Here is an 8,052-nt window from a genome sequence, read left to right on the forward strand (position 1 = left end):
GCAGGGAGGAGCTGTCAGGGCTGAAACGGGACGTGAATGAGTGGCGGAGCGGGACAGATGTTTCAATGCTCCCCTTGGCAGTGTGAGAAAATTACTGTCCAGTGACCAAATGGCCGGGCCGGTTCCCACCCTCGCTGCTGCCCATTATCCCCAGCACAAGACAAAGGCGGGCAGGGGGGCTGGGCAGGGAGAATCCTATTGTTCCCGCCCGCCCTAATTATGGAAATCTTGTTAATCTATTCAGCAGCGAGTCTGAACTGGGCTTTTGTTCGGGGGTTTTTAGCGGGCGCACCGCTGAGGGTGTCCAACGGCTCGGCGTGGGGATGGGGATGGGGATGGGGATGGGGATGGGGATGGGGATGGGGTGCGCTGCCTCCCCCTGGGAAAAGCTGCAGCCACGAGGCCGTGGGATGCAGGGCAGCCCCAGAGCAGCATCGAGGAGCGGGGCGGCTTTGTTGGAACAGGCACGGCCCGTCCTCAGCCCTCGTGGGCAGGGCACGGCCACGGATGCACACACGCGTGTGCACGTGTGCCCCGGCCCCAGGCACGCGGTGCCGACGCCGCTGTGTAAAAACTCTGGGAAAAATCCTCACCGGAATGACCCACGGGCAGCACCCGCAGATGGCTGCGCCCACCCCGCACCCCCGGGGGCATCAAGAGAGGGCTCCGGCGGATTTGGAGGGCGGAAAAGGAGAGAAGAGCAAACACGTTCAGGCTGAGGATGCACTGAAGCTGGGGTTTAAAGGCCGTCCAACTCCCCCGAGCCCCAGGAAGAGGGACTGGCTCATGGAGGGAGTGATCCAGATGGGTCTCACCCCTTCGGACAGCCCACGCTGCCCGGCAGCAGCATCGCAGCCCTTGGGTGCCAGGAGGAGCTGCCGAGCCGCCTCCGTCCCCTGTGCCACGGTCATCGTGCTGCTGCCTCCTCCTCCGCCAGCTCGGAGGATCCGAGCTTCTTCCAAAATGCACCGAGCAGTTTCATGACCCCTGAAATCCCGGCAGCGGTGCTGCCGAAAGCTGCGCTGCTCTGAGGGGCTGCCCGACCTCCCCGGGTTTTAAAGCTCCGCTGGGCAAGCTTCAGGTCGGGAAGGAGCGAGCTGGGATGCTGCAGCCTCCTTCCACAGCCCAGCCTTCGCTGTGGGCCCCCAGTGCTCTCCCAAGCCCTGACAACCCAGATTTCCCATCTCTGGGACGTGCGTGGCGCGTCTTCCGTGCGGATCTGCGCGCCCGGCGGTGGGCCTGGACGGGGAGGAGGAGGAGAGAAGAGGCTTACCCGAGTCTGCCCAGCAGCGGGAAGGACTTCTTGTTCTAAATGATGCGTTTCCTGATGACCTTTCGGGCTTCAGCTGCCTGAAGCAGAGCACGGGAGCTCCGGAGCTCATCCCTGACTCCTCGCAGCAGCGTAGGGCGAGTGCAGTGGCACCGTCCGAGTGAAATCAGGGCTGTGAGTCAGAATTACGACCTCGGCAGACGCTGCTCTGACCCTCATGGAGAACCTGAGGCTGGTGGCAACGCCTCGGAGCCGCTCTTGCCCTAACGCTGGGTGTTAAAGCAGCATATTGGCATTAAAGCAACATTCTGGAGCGCTGATACCCGGGCTGAGGCCGGATTCCCGTCATCTCCAGCAAACCCCGGCACGGCGGGTCTGGAACAGGCAGAACAGCCCGGCAGAGCCGGTCCCAAAGGCAAGATCGGGGCACAGAGGGCACAAAGCCGCGCTCAGGGCGCGGCACAGCCCAGCCACGACACCAGCAGCACCAGCACGGGGCGCGGGGCTCCAGCCCCAGCCCAAGCTGGGCAGGGATTCCTCAGCAAAGGCTGAGTTTTCCCAGGTGAATTCAGGGTGTTTGGCTGCAGAGACGTTCCCTGTCCCCTCCTCACGGCGCTGACAGAGCCAGGGACGGGATTGGAATTAGAGCGGGGCGAAAAGGATCGGGGCTGACTCCCCCTGCACCCACTCCCATTCCCAGGAGGAACGGCCTCATCCCAGGCTGATCCCAAGGCTCCAGTGTCCGCTCCGGCAACTCATATATCAAGTGCAGAGCAGCTGGACACCAGCACAGGCCGGGAGTGACCAATGGGCCGTTGTCCATCTGTCCTTCCCCAGCCCCGGCCGCTGAATGAAAAATGCATCCGGATCGGCCGGGCCTGGCAGCAGCCGGGAGAGACCCCCACAGCCCATCTGCCACGGCCGGAGAGACCCCAGGGCCCAGGGAGGGAGGGAGCCACGGCCCGGGAATTCCGGGAGTGAGGGGACACGGCAGGAAAATCCGGGCGCTGTTAGCAAGGAGGTGGTGCAAGAACTGGATCTGAGGAATTTTGCTCTACGCTTCAGTAGAAGACAGGTGGGAGAAAAACTAGAATAGGATAGAATAGAATGAAATAGAAAATAAAAGAAAAGAGAAGAAAAGAGAAGAAAAGAGAAGAAAAGAGAAGAAAAGAGAAGAAAAGAGAAGAAAAGAGAAGAAAAGAGAAGAAAAGAGAAGAAAAGAGAAGAAAAGAGAAGAAAAGAGAAGAAAAGAGAAGAAAAGAGAAGAAAAGAGAAGAAAAGAGAAGAAAAGAGAAGAAAAGAGAAGAAAAGAAAAACCAGAATGAAATAAAATGAAATGAAGTAAAATAAAATAAAAGAGAATAAAATAAAATAAACCAAACCAAAATAAAATAAAAATAAATAAAATAAATAATTAAATGAAATAAACCAAAACAGAATAAAATACAATGAAGTGAAATAAAGTGAAATTAAATAAAGCAAAATAAACTAAACCAAAATAAAATCCAACAGACCTAAGAAAAATGGACCTAAGAGAGTATAAAACCCCATTTTTGCCACTTCTATTTTTCTGGACATCTGCAGGTCTCCCGGACTCTTGAGGCTGCTGAGATCCGGGCTTCAGCCCTGCATCACCCCCGGGAGCACAGGACAAAACTGCTCAGCTGCTTGCCTGGGTCGGGACGGCGGAGCTGCCTCAGCCCCGCTCCCTCCACGGCACCAAGGATGAGCATTAATTAATTCCAAACTATCCATTAACCCCTTAATCCATTACGGCGCTGCCCACTCCCAGCTGCCTGGCACAGCATCCCTCCTCCAGCCACGCTGCCGCCGCTCCGTCAGCCGAGGCTCTCCTGCCCTGAGTGCTGCGGGACCCTCCTCGGGGGGACATTCCAGCGCCGGGCTCCACCAGCACGCTGCCCGAAGGACGAGGCTCAGCAGGGAAGGAGAATTTCCCCAGGAGCGCGGCTGAGCTCAGCTGAGCCCCACTCAGCTCGCCGGGTCCCCGCGGGTTGTGGGAGAAGCCTCAGCGTGTCCCAGGGTCCCACGGGTGCTGCTCAGATCCAGCAGTGAACCCCAAATCGGAGCCCCCAGCCCCGGATCCATCTCCGAGCGCACCCCGGGCTGGGGGTTAAGGGTGGGGGGCTGCGGGACATCATCCCCCCCGCGCACCGTCCGCGTTGGCAGCGGCAGCAGCAACGCTCCGGCTCCTCGGCTCCGTGGAACGAAGGAACCTTAATTACGGGTTAATTAATTAAGGCCGACACCGGGGAGCCTCCCAGCCCCACCCAGCACCGCCAGTGCCCTCGTGTTTCCTGCCTCGGTGCCTGCTGGGCAGCGCGCTCCCAAGGGAAGCGAGCGAAACCTCCTCTTTTTCCATCATTTCTGCATCTCCTTTCTCACCATCGCCAGCCCTGCAGGATGATGGATCCCGTTCCCGTCCCTGGGGGCTCCATCGCAGCCCCACCGGGCTGGGGGGAGGCCTCTCTCTGTGGTGGCTTTTGTTTTCACAAGCCTTTTGACTTGCGGATTCTTTTTTAAACACCGCCTCGGCAGCCTGAAAAGCCCGGCTCCCTCCTGCACTCCATTCACTAATGGATTTTCCAGAAGTTCCCTTTTTTGGCTTCTTTCTTTGCTGGCACTGCTGCCTTCATCCAAGCCCGAGGCTGTGGCTACCTCCACTTGGAGGGATGGATGGATTTTGGGGACGATGGATGGATTTTGGGGACAATGGATGGATTTTGGGGACCCTGTGCCATGCTTGGAGCATCCACCCCTACAGCACTCACCTTCTACACCCTGGGATTTCACAGACCCAGGGCTCTTATCAGCCAACTATAACCACACACCATTATACATAGAAATACACGATCATCTACACGTCTATATTTATTTATTCCAGTTTATATTTATATATCACTATATTTTATAGATATATCTATATCTACCACAGGGTTTGTATTTATATTCATACAGATATTTATACCACCGGGTTTAAACGCCTCGACCCTGCCACCACAAGGCTGCTGCCCAATAAAACACGGAATGTTAAAGAATATCGGGTGGAAGCAGCGTCGGGGCAAAGGCACTGCAGGGAAAGGGGGAAATTTGGTGCCAGGAGCACACCCAGCGGGGCAGCGCTGCTCCCGTCCCCTCGAGCTGATCCTAGAGCAGAAACAATTCCTTTTCCTCTCTCTTCAGCAGCCGCTCATTAAAAAGTAATCACGAGGAGGAGGAGGAGGAGGAGGAGGAGGAGGAGCAGGAGGAGGATGGGAACAGCCCAAGGTCAGATCGGTGGTGACGGTGTTTTGGGAACTGGTACCCGGCTTCCCACCGCTGGCACATCCAGAGCCAGGAGGCCACGGCTCGGGTTCCCAAAATCCAGTCCTGGACACAAGGCCCTGCCCATTAGCGGGGATTGGGGTGCAGCCCCGGGGGTCCCCAGGAAGGCTCAGAGCCGTGGTCCCAGCCCAGCAGCTCCCAGCTCTGGCAGAGTCCAACCTGGAGTTTCAATCCACGCTGGAATTCCAGCGGATTTATGTCGGCAACGCGTGGCCCGACCCAGCGTTGGGAGGGAGGAGGAGGCGGCTGGAGCTCGCGGCTGGGACGGGGGGATGAGAGGCAAGACCTGAGGCCGCAGGGATGCCAGAACGGGTCAGAAACTCCTGCACCCCAACCCTCCCTGGCTCCATCTGCCCCAAGCAGGGCGAGCCGCAGGACGAGCCCTTCAAAACACACTCAACCTCTGTAACCCCCCGCGCGTGGCCCAACCCCGCTGCACGTCACCCCTGGCCTTTAATTACACATTTCTGCAGCCATTAGTCCTCTCCCCGTCAATTACACCCACATTATCCCACTCCGGGAGCAGCGGGACACAGCCACCGCAGTCAAGTGCTCGAGAGGAAAAAGCCTCTGCCGGGAGCATCCCTTCCCTGCGGCTGGCTCTGCGCACAAAGCACCCCGCGGCCGCTCCCGCTGCCCTTCGGAAGCCGGGGGAGATCAATCACAGGGAGAAGATCCAGCTCCAGCGTCGCTGGTGCCACGAGTGCCCCCCGGCCCGGAGGCAGCGGCACAGCTCGCGTTATTTCCACCGCGGAGCCCTGGTGCGGAGCGGGGCAGCGCCAGGCTCCTCAGCCAGCTCAGCCGGTTGTTTTGTAGGGAAGACAAGCGTGGGTTAAAGTGCAGTTTGTCCTGACCTTTGTTTTCACTTTCGTGGGGAAAAAAGGAAGGAAAAAAAACCCACACACCGGCTCTTTTCTCTCTGGAGGGAAAACCTGAGGGTACCACAGCTCTGCCAGCCCAGCAGCGCGGTGGGAGTGCAGCCCACCCTGGGGAGGGCACCTCATCCTCCCGGTCCAGGGAGGAGACCCCAGCACCTCGATCCAGGGAGGAGACCCCAACATCCTGACCAGGGAGGACACCCCAGCACCTCGATCCAGGGAGGAGACCCCAACATCTCGGCCCAGGGAGGAGACCCCAACACCCTGACCAGGGAGGAGATCCCAACATCTCAGCCCAGGGAGGAGACCCCAACACCCTGACCAGGGAGGACATCCCAGCACCTCGATCCAGGGAGGACATCCCAGCATCCTGACCAGGGACAAGACCCCAGCACCTCGATCCAGGGAGGAGACCCCAACATCTCGGTCCAGGGAGGACATCCCAACATCTCGGTCCAGGGAGGACACTCCAGGGAAGAGACCCCAGCACCCCACCCTGGGGACATCTTCTTAACATCTTGCACAGAGAGGCCGCTCTGACATCGCAGCCGGGGAGGACACCCCATCATCCTGGTGCAGGGAGACACCGCAGCACCCCGGCCCAGGGCGACGGCCCCCCCAGGGCACCACCACGCCACAGACCACGCTGGCACCGCTGTAATTAAACAAACCTTTCTGCTTTCTCCCTGCTTGAGGCGCCTGTCCTCAGGAGAAAGGAGCCAGGAGCAGAACCTCTCCTTCGCATCCTCCCCGCTCTCCCGCAAGGCCTCGGCGCCTTTATCAGGGCCACCATAAAGATCTGGGGCTGCTGATAAGGGACCGCAGGCAGGCCCTGCGCTGGGGGGGTTGCCCGGGCCATCGGCACCGTTGAACCAACATTAACTCCGGCTGCTGTTGGGCCACAAGGCCGGGAGAGCTTTTACAACACCCCCAGCACGCAGCAGAACAAACTTTGCTGCGGAGAGCTGGAGCCGATTTCCAGCTCCTGCTCCCAGAGCCGCGGCTCCGAGCAGCCCCACGCAGGCTCCAGCACCCTCTGCACGTCCGGGATGGGAGTCCCGGAGCAGGGGAAGATGCAGGATCCCACTCGGGACTCTGCAGCACGAGGATGGAAAGGGGAGAATCCTCCCAGGGAATGAGCCAAATCCAAAGGGAAAACCGACACTGGAGGGGTCATTGTGGTAACGAACTCACAGTGGCAAAGCTTTGCAAGGGGACAGACTGGTTTGGAGAACTGGGAATTGCCCTGGCTGATACTGGGGAGAACTTGTGTGCTCCCTGCTGGGCCGCTGATCCAGCACCGGGAACGTTCCTGCTCGAGACTCCGGAGGTTCAGTCCCAGCAGCTCCCCTCGAGCAGAACTGGGTGGCACCTCTGGCACGTGTGGCCCACCGCCAGCACCACCAGTGCCACCAGCACCACCACCAGTGCCACCAGCACCACCACCAGTACCACCAGTACCACCACCAGTGCCACCAGTACCACCACCAGTATCACCAGTGCCACCAGCACCACCACCAGCATCACCACCAGTACCACCAGCACCACCACCAGCACCACCAGTACCACCAGCACCACCAGTACCACCAGCACCACCAGTATCACCAGTACCACCAGTACCACCAGTACCACCACCAGTACCACCAGTATCACCACCAGTACCACCAGCACCACCAGTATCACCACCAGTATCACCACCAGTACCACCAGTATCACCACCAGTACCACCAGCACCACCAATATCACCACCAGTACCACCAGCACCACCACCAATACCACCACCAGTACCACCAGTATCGCCAGCACCACCACCAGTACCACCACCAGTACCACCACCAGTACCACCAGTATCACCACCAGTACCACCACCAGTACCACCAGTATCACCACCAGTACCACCAGCACCACCAATATCACCACCAGTACCACCAGCACCACCACCAATACCACCACCAGTACAACCAGTATCACCAGCACCACCACCAGTACCACCACCAGTACCACCAGTATCACCACCAGTACCACCACCAGTACCACCAGTACTACCACCAGCACCACCAGTACCACCAGTACCACCAGTACCACCAGTACCACCAGTACCACCACCCGGGATGAGCCTCCCGGAGCCAGAGCGCTGCGATGCTGGCGAGCACACGAGTTACCAGCACCGCCCTCCACGCCCAAAAAAGACGGAAAACATCTTTTTTTCTGCTACAAGAGGACAGGACGAGGCTCCGTCCTGCCAGCAGCGGAGCAGGAAGCGGCAGAGGAGGGAGGAAGAGGAGGAGATGCCTCGAGCTCCCCTGCCAGGCTCCAGCGGCGCTTGGCCGGGCGCGATGGGATTTGCCCTGGTGTGACTGAAGGAGCCTCGGGACAGCCAAGCTCCCTCCGGCCGTGGAACCCCTGGAGCTCAAAAAGCAGAGCTGCGGAGAGTTTAGAGGGGCAGAAACGGGGGGCAGCGCCAGGCCGGGGTCACCAGCGCTTCTCCGCAGGCATTGACGTCCTCTGAGGGGAATTCCCGTCAGGAATCCTCGCTCCGATCGACGCTGGGCTGAGGGATTT

Source organism: Corvus moneduloides, chromosome 30 (assembly GCF_009650955.1).
Source record: "Corvus moneduloides isolate bCorMon1 chromosome 30, bCorMon1.pri, whole genome shotgun sequence".
Lineage (NCBI taxonomy): Eukaryota > Metazoa > Chordata > Aves > Passeriformes > Corvidae > Corvus > Corvus moneduloides.